Source organism: Ochotona princeps, chromosome 18 (assembly GCF_030435755.1).
Source record: "Ochotona princeps isolate mOchPri1 chromosome 18, mOchPri1.hap1, whole genome shotgun sequence".
Lineage (NCBI taxonomy): Eukaryota > Metazoa > Chordata > Mammalia > Lagomorpha > Ochotonidae > Ochotona > Ochotona princeps.
In genome coordinates, this window is record NC_080849.1 from 37,243,035 (window position 1) to 37,258,576 (window position 15,542).

A 15,542-nucleotide genomic window follows, 5' to 3' on the forward strand; every position below is an offset into this window, starting at 1 on the left:
ACCCAGAGTGTGGTTTAGACCTAATTAGAAAATGAACTTGATCCATATGTTCTTGTAAAGTTTCTTATCACTTAGTTTACAGCTCCCTTGCTACATGAGGTTCAGAAGACTGGTCTTTTAATTCTGATTGCTTCATAGATAAATAGATTCTCAAATGTTTCATGAATGTAAACAAAAATTAGTTGTATGTGACAAGCTCAGGTGAAATTTCTTCAAAACACAAATATGACTTTTGGCTAGATGTTCTCTGTTAGGCGTTCATACAGTGTGTATGTAAAAAAGCAATATACACTTGCATGTTGGGAGTCATCATTCAGAAACAAGAACTCAGCTTGTCTTTTCAAGAGATGGGAACTTAATAGAATTTGGTGACTTCCTTGTTTTTAATACCATTTCTCTAACTTTTCTCAATCACATGATAAATTCAGTTAATACTGATCATTTAGTTTTCAGTTCATTAACTTCTTTCAAGAATACAGTCAGAGCCCAGCGCAGAAGTCTAGCAGTTGAAGTCCTCACCTTGTATGCACCAGGATCCCATGTGGGTGCCAGTTCTAATCCTAGTAGCCCCACTTTCCATTCTGCTCCCTGCCTGTGGCCTGGGAAAAGAGTTGAGGACAGCCCAAAACCTTGGGACCCTGCACCTGCGTGGGAGACCTGGAAGAAATTTCAGCCTCCTGGTTTCGGATTGACTCAGCTCCAGCCTTTGGGGCTGCTTGGGGAGTGAATCAATGAACAGAAGATCTTCCTCTCTGTCTCTCCTCCTCTCTGTGTATTTGTCTTTGGAATAAAAAAGAAAATATTTTTTTTTTAAAAAAACGTTGAACAGTAACTACCAAAATATAGTTGGAAATTAGGATTAAGTTCTAGTGCTCTATGTACAGCATTAAGGGGATTACAGTTTACATTGTTTTATTATATTCTTCAAAATAACACAAAAATGACATAAGTTCATGGAAAAGCTATTTTTACTTATCTGGTTATTATACAAAGCATATACATATCAATATATAACACTGTATACATAATACAATAATTGTTTTGATTAAAAATATGCAAAATTATTTTGTGCCTCATATTAAAATGTAACATAAGGTAGAAATCTTATCTGATTTCATTTTGAGTAACCCTATGTTACTAGTATCATATACTACTGATATTGTATGCTTAATATTGTTAAGACTTTAATGCTTTCTAAAAGTTACTCAACAGTTATTTTACAGAGCAAAAAAATTGCTAGCATCAGAAAAAGTCATTTTCCAAGTTATCTAAGTGAAAAAATACTTAACCTAAGATATTCACTGGTACAATTTTACAAGAAATTGTACTGACAGTAATGCTAGTGGCTGAATGCAAAATGTCAGACTAGGGTGAGGAGAGGTTAAAAAAAAAAAAACAGATAAGATTGAGCTGTGCAGAAGCAGAGAGGGTGCTGTCCTGGGAAACAGAAGACAGGCCAATGACAGAGCGACACCTGTCGGCCTGTCAACACTGGAAGTAACACAGACAGTGATGTAATGCTGCAGTGAAGACTGACCCCAGCAGCAATGGGATTTCTACTCGCAACTGTTTGCAAAGAGAGATTAACAGGTAGTTAGGAGGTGAACCCAGCCATACAAGTATAGGTCCTGCTGATTTTTTAAATCCAATCAAAAGCAGAAGCAGAATGGCTGAGCCCTAATGGAGGAATGTGGGAGCAGAGTGGATTTTACAACCCAGACTCCCAACAGTGCCACATTGGGCACCAATTTTTATTCTGTGGCAATTGCTCTGGGGGTATGATAAAGGAAATAAAATATTTCCACAGCAAACAAAAGCTGTAACACTTCGCCTCTACCAGACCTGCTCTACATTTGTTGCTTTAAGATATACTATGGACAGAGAAAAAGAATAGCACCTATCAAATCCAAAGCAAAATATGGAGAGCATTTCAAAAAAAGGACAAGACAAAGCTAAATCACTGAATGAGAAAACTAATACTAAAATGACAGGACCAAATCATTACCTGTTGATGCTAACACTGAATAAAGTGGCATAATTAAAACAACCAAATGACATGGATTATCAGGTTGGATTAAAAAAAAAAAAAAAAAGGACCCACTCTCTGTTGCCTACAGGAAACACACTCACCAACAAAGATACATGGAAACTGAAAGTGAAATGGATAATGAAAATGAGCTAGTTTAGTGGTAATACAGACTTTGACATGAAAATCATTAAAAGAGATAAAGAAAGATACCACAAAATGATCAAGGGATCCATTCAGCAAGAATAAATCACAACACATTTATATGCACCAAGTGCAACGGCATCTGGTTATGTGAACTAAATATAATGGTTTTGAAGGCAGAAATAAACTCCAATACAATAATAGTGGGGGACCTTAGCAGCCCACTAACCTCAATGGCCTGAACAAGATATAATCTCAACAGGGAAACAACAGAGCTGACTCAGACCTAATTGATACCTGCAGAACCTTTCACCTTACAGACACAAAATACATTTTTTCCATCAGTACATGGAATATTCTCTAATGCAAATCATATTAAAGAGCACAAAACAAATCTCAACAAATTAAAAAAATACCAAGAATCTTCTCTGACCATATCATGGAGTGAAGCTACAAGACAACAGTAAAATATCCCAGGAGATATGAAAATACGTGGAGACTGATATGCAAATGCTTGAATGCTGAACAGCTTGCTGCTAAATGAACAATGGGTTTCAGATAAAAATGAAATTTTAAAAAAAATGCTTGAAATGAGTGCAGGTATCAACACAACAAACCTTGTGACACAGTCAAGCAGTCAAGGCAGTATTAAGGCAATTCGTTGCAACAATTGCTTGTATCATAAAGCAAGAAAGGCGCCAGCCAGGTAGGTCTAGAAGCTAAAGTCCTCGCCTTGAATGCACTGGGATCCCATATGGGCACTGGTTCTAATCCCAGAAGCTCCACTTCCCATCCAGCTCCCTGCTTGTGCCCTGGGAAAGCAGTGGAGTTTAGACCAAAACCTTGGAACCCTGCACCCGCGTGGGAAACACGGAAGAAGGTCCAGCTCCCGGCTTCAATCGTCTCAGCTCTGGCCATTGCAGTCACTTGGGGAGTGAATCATTTGCCTGGACATCTTCCTCTCTGTCTCTCCTCTTCTCTGTATGTCTGACTTTGCAATAAAAATAAAATAAATCTTAAAAAAAAACAGAACCAGAGGCTACACCATTGAATTATACCAAATGTCTCTAGAAGAATTTACCCCAATTATCCACAAGCTAGTCAAAACAATAGGAATGTATTCAATACTTCCAAACTCTTTCTCTGAAGCCAACATTACTTCCATACCAAAGCCATATAGAGACACAATAACTATAGAAAAAGAGAACTTCAGACCAATATTCCTGATGAACACAGATGCAAAAATCATCAGCAAAATACTAGTCAACACTGCATCAGACTGATCATTCATTTGGACCAGGTGGGATTTGCCCCATGCATGCAGGGACAATTCAACAAATGCAAATTAATAAATACGATATACCACATCTACAAATTGAAGAATAGAAACCATATGATCATCAAAATAGAAGCAAAGAAGGGATTTGATAAAATGCAAAACCCTAATCAAGATAGGTATAGAAGGAACATTCTACAGCACAATCAAAGCAATATGTGGAAAACTCAATGCCAGCATCATGCTGAATAAGGAAAACCTGCAGGTTTTTCACTAAAATCTGAAACTAGACAAGGGTGTGCATTTTCACTATTTCTACTCAACATACTATTGTAAGTCCTCACTAGAGATATTAGGAAAAAGAAATTAAAGAAATTCAAATTGAAAACGAGGAATTCAAATGATCAAATATCAGATTTGTAAACTCTATGATACTATACCTAGGCGAACCAAAAGACTCCATAACGAGCTCTTGGAACTCAGAAGAGTTTGACCAGGTAGCAGGGTACCAAATCAAGGAACACATATTGATACCCTAAAATACACAAATAGCCCCATGGATGAGAAACAATTTATGAGTACATTTTCTTCCTTTAAAACAGTGGAGAAGCATCTTAAATGTCTTGGAATAAACCTAACCAAAGATACGATGAAAATTATGAAACATTAAAAAAAAGAACTGGAAGATGATTTTAAAACATGGAGGAATCCACCATTTTCTGGCATCAGTGGGATCAGTATAGTCAAGGTGTTCATATTACCAAAAGGAATACACAGAGGCAATGTGATCCTAATCAAAATCCCAACAAAATTCTACTTAGAAGTAGAAAATATGATACAAAAATGCATCTAGAAACCCAAGAGGCCATGAATACTGAAACGTATTCTGCACAATAAAAATAAAGGTAATGGTTCAATGGAACAGAATAGAAACCCCAGAAATAAACCCATGCATGCACAGCCAACTGATCTTTCACAAGACAACTAAAAATAACCTAAGTAAAAGCTTGTTTCCCAAATTGAGTGACAACTATCTGAGAGAGGCACCTGCATAAAAATCAATATGTTTGTGTTGATGTCTCTGAAATAGTTAGCTTAGTCCTTGCTGCATAATAACCAACAAATATCCACCGAGTAAATGGGGAATGAACTCGGGCTAGATGAATTAACACATATGAAATTGCTTGGGTGTTTTCAAGAAATGATTCTTGATTTTATTTGTTTCATCCAATTTCACCTAGCACTCCTTTTGGTGGGGGACTTTTATGCAGCATAACGCAATTTTAAGTAAAGGTCACATTGAACTTACTTCCAGTGACATTTTACTTTACAAAGAATAAAAAACAGATTTCATTAAAAATATAATCTCTTCAGACTACAATTCATTTCATGAATCTTAAAATTATATCACAATGACATTTAGGACATGGATACAGGTGGAATTTGAAATGATCTATTTTCTAAATTTGAGGGTTATGACTCTGCATCCTATTATCTGAATGTATTCTTCTGTTATATGTATATGTTTGAAACATTTCATGCTTTCCTGGATCTATACTGAGTAGATATGAATGTTAGTTTCCCATTTAAATCACCTTTTCTAAAAACTGCTTGTCATGCTCACAGTCCACCCTAGCACATTCTTTTTGACGAGACAACTGCTTTAAAATTTCATTTTTATCTAAACATTCCTCTTCTGACCTTAATTGACTCAGTAGGGTCAGCTGTGTGACTAAAAGTTATCCAACCTTAAAGCTTACCATAATACCACACCTCAGTGACGCAACAGCGCTTCCCAAGACAAATTCTCATGTGAGTGACTAGGAAATTAGTTTCATGACTTTTTATTTGCATGGACTCCATTGCTATGTTATCATATCCCCTGAGTCTCAGTGTGATGAAAAAACAGAAATAATTTCTTCTTCTTCATGTGTATGCACTACAGATGGCTGTGCATGCGTCCGTGTGCACTCCCATGAGAACCCAGGTTGATAAAGAACATTATCTCTTTCTGAACATTATTTATTTCTTAGTAGAAGAGAAAAAGACACACTGTATGCCATCCTGAATTACAGCCGACTGCAGTAGAATCTGACACAATATACCTTGAGTCAGGTAGTGTTCAAGTAAGTGACCCCGCGTTACCTATAAGTCAAATTACAGGCAGGGGCAATTTTCCCACAGGAAAGGTCCAGAAAGTGGACATAGAGGCTATTTCTGAATACATCAAGCAAGAATATAATCAAATATTTAGAGCAAAAATGCATTTTTTAAAACATACCGAAGACAACAATGTAGTCTTCTGGGGAATTCGAGCTACAGTGAATTAATGAGAAAGAAACTTCAAAAAAGAAAACAGAAAAAAGCAAGATGCTGTAACAACAGAGCACTGGGGAGGGAAGCTAGTGGGCCTGGGCAGCAGCTAAGCCTTAGTATTCCGACAGATTTGGTTTCTCCCTCTTAGAATACATCCAGGAACACTTGACTCTGCTATTTTGGAATATATTCCATATAGTTTTTTTTAATGTATTATTTTCATTGGAACGTCAGATATATAGAGAAGAGGAGAGGCAGAGAAAAAATTTCCGTCCAAAGATTCATTCCCCAAGCAGCCACAACGGCTGGACCTGAGGCAATCTGAAGCCAGGAGCCAGGAGCCTCCTCCAGGTCTCCCATGCGGGTACAGTACCAAGGCTTTGAGCCATCCTCTTTCCCAGGCCACAAACAGAGAGCTAGATAGGAAGGAGGCCTGCTGGTATTAGAACCAGCACCGATATGGGATCCCAGTGTGTGCAAGGTAAGGACTTCAGCCACTAGGCTACATTTAATTTTTATTTCTTCAGTTTTTAATACCTACCTCCTACCTTAACTTTCTTTGGGGGATTATTTCTTCAATGTGAAAAAATCTACTTCACAAGAATACACTAGTTGTGTCTGATTGCTTTTTCTGCCTCCTTGAGTTGTTTTTCATTAGTACTTCTTAATCAGGACAATCTAAAATTGATTTGGTAAACTGTAAGAAAGTATTTTAATTCTCTTGAAATGTATGTGTAATTTATGCATTTAAATTAGCTAAGATAGAATTCGGTTGTGATAAGCATTTTTGATAAATAATATTTTATATGATAGATCATTAATCCACGTTTCTAAATGTGAGTGCTGTAGGCACTATAACCATAAAATTAATGGATGGGGTGTGTGTGTGTGTGTGTGTGTGTGTGTGTGTGTGTGTATGGTTACAGTAATATTGCTTATTTAACTGACAAAATCAACTTCTATAGTTTGATGTACATAGTAAATTTCAGTAGCCACTAGAAATTTCTGAAACAAAAGTATTTCATTTCTATTATTTTATAGTTACTTTCTTCTTCACAGCACTTTGACATAATAAGAAAATTTCATCTGCTACCTTTACTTCTGCTTTTTGTCATTTCTAACTTTAGAAGATTGTAATAAGTAGAGAATTTTAATACCAATGATTTTCCACTAACCACTATGTTATACTAGCATGTGTAAAAAAGCATAGTAATAAGTACCAACTCAAAGCTTATTTGAAATAAATAGGGACATGGAAAACGTGTTTATCTACATAGTTTAATACATTTTTGACAAAAGACCGTGTGTCTAGAGGCATGAGGTCATACAATTATCTAAATAGAACCAAGCTGTATGATTCACTACAAAATAGTGAAATAATCTAATATTCCCCAGGGTGATGTAGAACCCTGCCCCCTGCCAAAGGAGATAATAATAATAAAAGGAGATTCATTAATCTGCTACCACAGGCTAGTCTGTTAGTTATAAGACCAGATTGAATCTTCCTTTGTTAGTCATTTACACATAATATTTTTAGCAGCTGTGTCTCCAAGTGTAGTTCTGCGTGAGGCACATAGTTCAAGACAATGAAAAGAGAAATGTCTCTTAACCGAGAGTGCAGAATTCCTTGGAGGAATAGTCTTGACACCGTGACCTGCCATCAATGCACACTGTTCCATCCTGGCGTGTTGCTCATGTCTTTGGAAGGTCTTCAGAAAAAATCAGAGCAGATAGACAGAAGCATCCCAAAGTAATTAGAAATAAATGATTGTTGTAGAACAACAATCTATATATGATTCTCTAGAGAGAATCATGAAAGATGAGGAACAGAAAGGGAACAGGACAGCATCATACCATGGCTACTTTGTGCGTAGGAAGGCAGGACTGACAGAAAGAACGAGAAGTTGAAAAAAAAAGGAAAGAAATGAAGAAAGTGACAGCTAGTGCAGTACACATGAAAGGAAATAAGTCAATGTGAGCTTCTGATGTTTGACAGGTCATAGTGGGAAGCTTAGCCCGAGGGCTCAAGGTCACAGGCATTCATGTTGGCAAGAAATGTTCTATTATCTCTAAAACATTAGATTTTACCCTACAGTAAAAATAGAAAAGGAATCAAGATATTGGAGAAGTGAGCTTATTTCGGAATTGGAATAATCTTTTTACTTTTAATATTTAATATTATTTTCATCGACCTGAAATGCAGAATAAGAAAGAGAGCCAGACAATGGCGGGGGGGGGGGGGGGGAGGGAGAGAGAGACAGAGAGAGCAAAAGGGAAGGAAGGAGCCAAACAACCAGGGCTCTAACATCTGCATATGTAATTTTGAGAATCATCCCTACAGTAAATTCTATTCACCCAAGTGAGAGATCAGCAAAGTGATCACTGCTGATGAATTTTGACAACAAATATACAGATGGGGCCCAGCCCGATGGCCTAGCAGCTGAAGTCCTCACCTTGTTCGCACCGGGGTCTTTTACGTGCGCCATTTCTAATCCCAGCAGCCCCACTTCCCATCCTGCTCCCTGCCTTTGGTCTGGGAAGGCAGTTGGGAATAGCCCAAAGCCACGGGAACTTGTACCCATGTGGGAGACCCAGGGGAGGCTCCTGGCTCCTGGCTTCGGATTAGCTCAGCTCCCGTTGTTGTGGCCACTTGGGGAGTGAATCATCAGATGGAGGATCTTCCTCTCTGTCTCTCCTTCTCCCTGTATATCTGCCTTTCCAATGGAAAAAAAGAATCTTTGAAAATGTATACCAATAGTCATTGTCTTCCATAACTGCTTTGTCACTTATGAAAAGTCTATAATATAACTTCATTTATATTAAAAATTTCTTCATTAGAAATGTTTTACATATTTAAAAAATTTAAGCTTCCTGAAACACAACCTTTAATCTCTCAGTTGGGAAACACAATCACTTATATATGAATCTACAAGAAAATAAGTAAAATCACATTTGAGTAAAATCACAGTTCCATTAGATATTGGATATATAATTTTGGGCAATTTGAACTTGAGTTTTTCAACTATAAAATAGTCATAATATTGGTATGCATTTTGAAGGGTTTTTAGGAGATATAAATGAATGAATGTATTGAGCTCTACAGTAAATGGAAACTACAGATATAGCTATTGTAACCAGTATTACTTTTAATATTATTACTAAAGAAGAGCTTAGAAAAGGAAAATAACTTAGCCATATTAACTATTCTATATGAAAATATGGTAGCCACAAATGACTTAATTCCCTGAACCAATGTGCATTTGAGAGCTCTGTTTACTCCGTTGCGGTCCAGGCACTGTGTTTAAGTCTGTTCAGGTGTTCTAACAGATTCCCATAGGTCTGACTGTGTATAGACAACAGAAATACGTTTCTTACAGTCCTCAAGCTGGAAGATCAAAACTGAAATACTAAGAAAACCCTCTTCCAAACAGCAGCCTGCCAGTTTCCTGCTGTACCCTCACAATGCGGAGAGCAGAGAGGAGGATGTGGCTGATTAAATGCAATGCTCACAGTTATGCGAGTTCTGTCATCACAAATTCATCTGCTTCTAATTATTGCCAAAGGTTCCATTTCTTCTTTTAGTTGTTGTTGTTTTTAAGTTTTGTTTATTTATTTCCAAGGCAGAGTCACACAATTGGAGAGAGGGAAGTAGGAGAAGAGTGGTAAAGAGATTTTAAACCTACTGGTTGACTCCTCCAAATGGCAACTGCAGGTGAACATGAGCCAGACTGACACATGGACCATGGAACTCCGTCTGCCTCTCCCAAATGAGTGAAATGGGCTGAAGCACTCACACCATCTCACAAAGCTTTCCCAAGTGTGTTAGCAGAGACCAGGATGTGAAGCGCAGCATCATTACTCAAATATGTGCTCATATGGGATGGTCTTGTTTTTGATGAACTCTTAATTTGTTGTGTTAAATGTTGGTTTCGAGTTTTGTTTGCTAATACCATCCTTTTGTTTGAGAGGACGTAGTTAACTGCACTATATAAAATGTAGAATATACACAGCATATTCAGTGTATTTCTTAATGCAGAGAAACTCAAAGTTTCCTGGGAAACTTTTGACTCTAAACACTACATCCCTGCTGAAAAAGGGAAACATTTTGACATGCATGCATCCATAAATATGGAGTCAACTTTTCTTAAAATTCCTTATTGGATTTAAAAGCAATTTTTTCTCTGCATAAGCACGCTTTCTGTTATTTACAGTTTCAAAGGTTGTTACCTATGCTTGAATAATGTTGATGCTTATATGTCACACTCTTTATTGTACAATAATATAAATAAGGTGATATAATGTGAGAACTGGAAGAATTACATAATAATGATTCCCTATTTAGATACTGGCACAGTTGCAGTCACTCTCAAACAGATATACTGGTGTCTTCAATCACTAGTGATATATGTACAACACTCCTGTTTGAGAAGATTTCCAAATAATACAGTGATTGTAGAGCAACACATGGGATTTGGGGGCAACCTGATTTCAAATAATTGTCTCACTGTCTTGATCTTGATCACTTAATTTTACTCTGCTAATATTTGATCTTTTTGTTTACAACATGAGAATTATAATAATTCTCTTATGGCAGCTGTTATGCTGAATTCTGCATACATATATACATGCATAAATAGATGTACACATAGAAAAATTACACATATGGATACATTTGTTTGTATGTGTTTGTTTATCCATATCTGTATATACTCGTGAAGATACGGATGTATACGGACAGAGAAATAGCAAGAGCATTCATTCTCTAGAGCTATATGCATTTCATGTTTATAAAATTTCATGTCTTTCTTATGTGCATTATTTCAACACAACCATTCAGTAATTGAAAGATTATGATATGTTCTTTTTTCCTAGTGATTAAATATGTGACCAATCAGGAATTCTGATTCCCAGGGAAGATTAAACCATTAGAATTAACAGTGCCATATGTTCTACAATTTAACACATTCATTAGAGAAGATGCCAAATAAACCTGTTATCAAAGGTGAGTGGTTACCTACATGTGAATTTTTCTTTGCTGAGAAACCCCATTTAAAGTAAGGACCTTCATTTGATGCAAGGGCATCGGATTCTAAAGCCAAATATGCAAATATGTTTTATTGAATGTTGATGTAATTTATTGAAACTTTGTGATTATTTTTTAACATATGTGTTCTCTTTCTCACCCTCCAGAAACAATGAAAATATTCCATTTAATTCTGCTGGGGCATGGAATCTTCATCATAATGAGTCCTCAGAGAAATTACACCTAATTGTGTTCATCATTTTTACACCATGGAGCATGTCAAGCCTGCCAAATAGTTCCACAGTTGTCTTGATCAAGAACATTTTCAAGATAATGATTAGAAATCTGTCTCAATGAACAATTACCAGTTTCAAAAAAAGACTTTTGTGAGGTTGGAAAATGTCTGTTAAGTGACAAACCACCAGAATATTACTCAGTAATCAGTGAACATATGCATGTGTTAACAAATGCTTTCCCTTGTATCACTCCCTACTAACAATGATCGCAAATCCAAACTAACAGGTGTAACTAAATGACTCAAGTCTAAATGTCCATATACAAGATTGCCCAAATGTCTTCCTGTGCAATTGCCATTGAAATGACTTATTACCTAACACTGCCATTTAAAGGCCACATCATTTAGATTAATCTTAATAATAGAAACAGACCATTTATATGACAGAGTAGCCTGGAAGACACAAGCTATGCCTTCTCTGATCTCAGCTCTAAGAATAGAATACAGGAGAACAGAAGGTCAGGTGCACTGTGAATAACTCATATCACCAGAAAGTTTATGAAAATGGGGATGGTGCAATTAAAATTGATCCCTAAGGAGTCTACTCATTAGCATCATGATTCCTTTGGGATCTCTGATTTTAGGCATCTTACTGAACAATCAAGTCATAATTTATGTTTTATCCAAATTGGAGATATAATTCCTCTAAGGAATTATTCTCGAAGTACAATTTGAAGTTTTACTTCAATACAACAACAATAAAAAAAACCCACAAAACTTTTAAAGACAATGAATAAAAGTGACAGATATTTGCTACATTGTCAGATGTAATCATCTAGCCTTTCATACTGACTTTTAATCTCCCAAGGACTGTGACAACAGATGTTAATGTGGTATAAATGAACATGTCAATTTTCTCATAACCATGTTGACAAGTGTTAAAGAATCAAGCTTAAGAGAGACATGCTATCTGACCAGTAGCTGTCTTCCCCTTTTCTATCAAGTCACTGTCTTGCCTTCCCAGAGTTTGATGTCTTATCATAGGATAGCATATAGCACACTATCAAAAAGGCAGAAACATTATTTTAACCGCACTAGTCCTGAAACATTGCACCCTGTCCTCTTTTAGGGCAAACATAAGAGACCAAGAAACCAGTCCTGCTGAAGGGCACGGAACAAAGGCAAAGAAGCAGGAGGCATCATTGCCAGGTACTCAATCCTTATTTATTCTGATTTATTAGAACAAGTCCCTTCATTGCTGCTACGTATTTTATTATTATTTTTCAGGAAGCTCTCTAGAAATGAGGCATTATGAAAGTTGATTTTGGCAAATTGCATATGCTGTTTATCTAAGGGACCATCATCCCGTAGCACCATGAGGTGACTGTTCCATTGAACTATGTGCTGTAGTAACTGGTGCAGAGCTGAGGTACGTTTTTATGATGTAATATAAGGAAGTAAAGTGACTCAGATCCCAATACCATAATATTGTTATTATGCTTGTGTATATTAATTCAGAACACTCTGAAAAATACTGCGAAAAATATAATATTGCACAGGCAGCATTCCAGGTTGGCAGGATTGAAGAGTAAGAAAACATGACACAATTCATTCCTTTTTTCTTGTGGTCTTCAATATTTAAGCATTATCACAGTTTATCAGAGGATAAAAGGATGTCTCTGTAGCAGCATTTCAATCTTAGGATGTTACAGACAATAGTGTCTTTGAATATATTATAATTTCTTTTAAAATTTATTTTTATGTAACTTGAACAAATTTCATGCATTTGATATATACCAATTGAAGAATGTAATGATGCTTTGCACCCTAACCTCCAAATTCACACTTCCAAATTCTGTCCACCTTCCGTTTTATTTTATATTTTAATTTTTACAGTGACATACTTTCAGTGCATTTTACCATGGCAAGCTTGACCCTCCATTAAATAAAGAATTCAAGAAGCAGGAAGTAGAAACAGTGCTTCAAGAGTACAGAATGTCTTATAAATAATAATCAAAATAAGTTTTTTAACAAAATTTGAAATATTCTTGATGCATGCAATAAAATTCACAGAGATATCGCTGTTATCTTGTGCCAAATCATTTTCCATAGAGTGAAGTTGGTGTCATCAGCAAATGTTAACCATGGCAGTTTTTTTTTTCTTGCCATTTTTTTTTTATTATTTAACTTCATTAATTACATTGTATTATGTGACACAGTTACATAGATACTTGGGTTCTCCCACCCCTCCCCAAACCCTCCCACTATGGTGGATTCCTCCACCTTGTTGCATAACCACAGCTCAAGTTCAGTTGAGATTCCCCCATTGCAAGCATACACCAAACATAGAGTCCAGCATCTTATTGTCCAGTCAAGTTCAACGTCTTCTTAGGTATACCCTCTCTGGTCTGAAGACAGAGCTAGCAGAGTATTATCCCAGTCAATTGAAAGCTCCATCATACCATCAGCAAAAATTTACATCATTATGGAATTAATTGACATAGTAATGAGTAACCAACATGTTGAAAGTAAATGCGAGTTCCCAGCCACCTTCTGTGACCACCTCACCTATACTTCAATTTAGTTTATACACAACATATAACATTCAAAACATAACATGTTATACATAACATCATATCATCTTAAATTAAGGCAAACATGTGGTATTTAACCTTTTGTGATTGGCTCATTTCCCTTAGCATTATGGTTTCCAGTTTGGCCCATTTGGCCACAAAGAACTGCATTTTGTTTTTTTTTAATAGCTGAGTAGTATTCCATGGAGTAGATGAACCATAGCTTTCTTATCCAATCCTCTGTTGATGGGCATTTTGGTTGCTTCCATGTTTTTGCAATTACTGATTGTGCTGCTATGAGCATAGGAGTGCATGTTGGTTTCTCATAAAACAATTGTTCTGGATATATTCCTAGGAGTGCTATTGCTGGATCATACGGTATGTTGAATTTGAGTTGTTTGAATATTCTCCATACTGATTTCCATGGCAGTTTTTAACACTCATTTAGCTTAATGACTTTATCTCAGTGTTAAAATGTGCTGGAGGATTATTTTATTTTACATTAATGCATTTCAAAGACAGAATAACGGAGACCAGGGGAGCGCGAGAGAGACCTCCCATTCCTGGTTTACTCCTGGAGGCTGGCGCTCCTTCTGGGTCTGGTGTTTGGATAGCAGGGACCCAAGAACATGCATCAGCATGTCTGCCTCCCAGACGCCTTGGGCAGAAGCTGAATTAGCAGTGCAAAGCATGTAGAATTCAAGCTAGCCACTCAATTGTTGAACCAACTGCACCACAAACTCTGCCCCTGCAACAATTAATTCTTTTTTTTTTTGCAGTGCTATCAAGTTTACAAATGTATCCAATTTAAAAGACATAATTTCTGATGTACTATCCATCCATTTCCTCCTATTATTGCCCTTTTGAAGTATCTTTGCAGATTGCGTATTTGCTTGACTCCCATTCTTTAAGAAGACAACATTTCATGAGGTTGTAGTAGTGTACATGCACAAAGAGGAACTTATTAAGCCACTTATTCAGATATACTTTGCTGTTTTTATGCATCTAAGTGGACAGCAAGTGGCATCCCTGTCGCTGGACTTCTACACATCCCAGAGTGAAGAGCTCCTGATCATTCATTATCATCATCACACTGTGGTTCAAAGTGTTACCTGCAATTCTCTGGCACCTGTGTTCCTGACCATTTGCTATATGGGGCCAAATGCACTGTAACAACAACTACTGAATTCGTTTTGTTTAATGTGATAGCCAGTTAACATAAAACCTACCAGTAAGGAACTACTTAATCTCAGTTCTTATTACCTAATGCATCACTCCTGCCTCTCAAACCCAACCTGCAAGAAACGCTGGAAAGAATCTGAAAAGACAATGTAGCATCAGAAAAAAGAATCCTACCTAATATTGATTTTCAAGTTATTGAACAAGAAATGTAAACAACCAGAATGAGAATGTTGGAAATACACAAGAGCAAACAAATAATGCAAACAAATTAGGAAAATTTACATCTCAACAGATTGAACTGTATATGAAATGAAAATTGTGTTTGATGGGCTTATTGAAAGAATCAATAGAAGATGAAAATGTTTCAACAGAAACCTCCCAATGTTGTATGCAGTGATGGAAAATGTGGAACAGAAATTAGTGACACAGTGTTTAAAATCTGTAAAATAACAAAGAAAGAACCGAACATAAGAAATGCATGAAGTTGTGAGGGGGGATGCCTATACCTACAAAACTATATCATTGAAAACAATAGCAACAAAAAAAAATCTCTCCCCAAATGAAGAAACAAAAAATCTCAACTCCACTTCCAGTCTGGGAAAAAAATTCTAAAATTGTTCACCATCTTCAAACCACCTCTTTCAGAAAGCTTGGAGGACAACAAAAAGGATTTTTTAAAAAATCCAAACCTAGGCATATTCTACTCAAACTGCAAATTAGAGAAGAAAGTGTTTGGAAAAAAAATCACAGGAAAAAAGATAATTGAA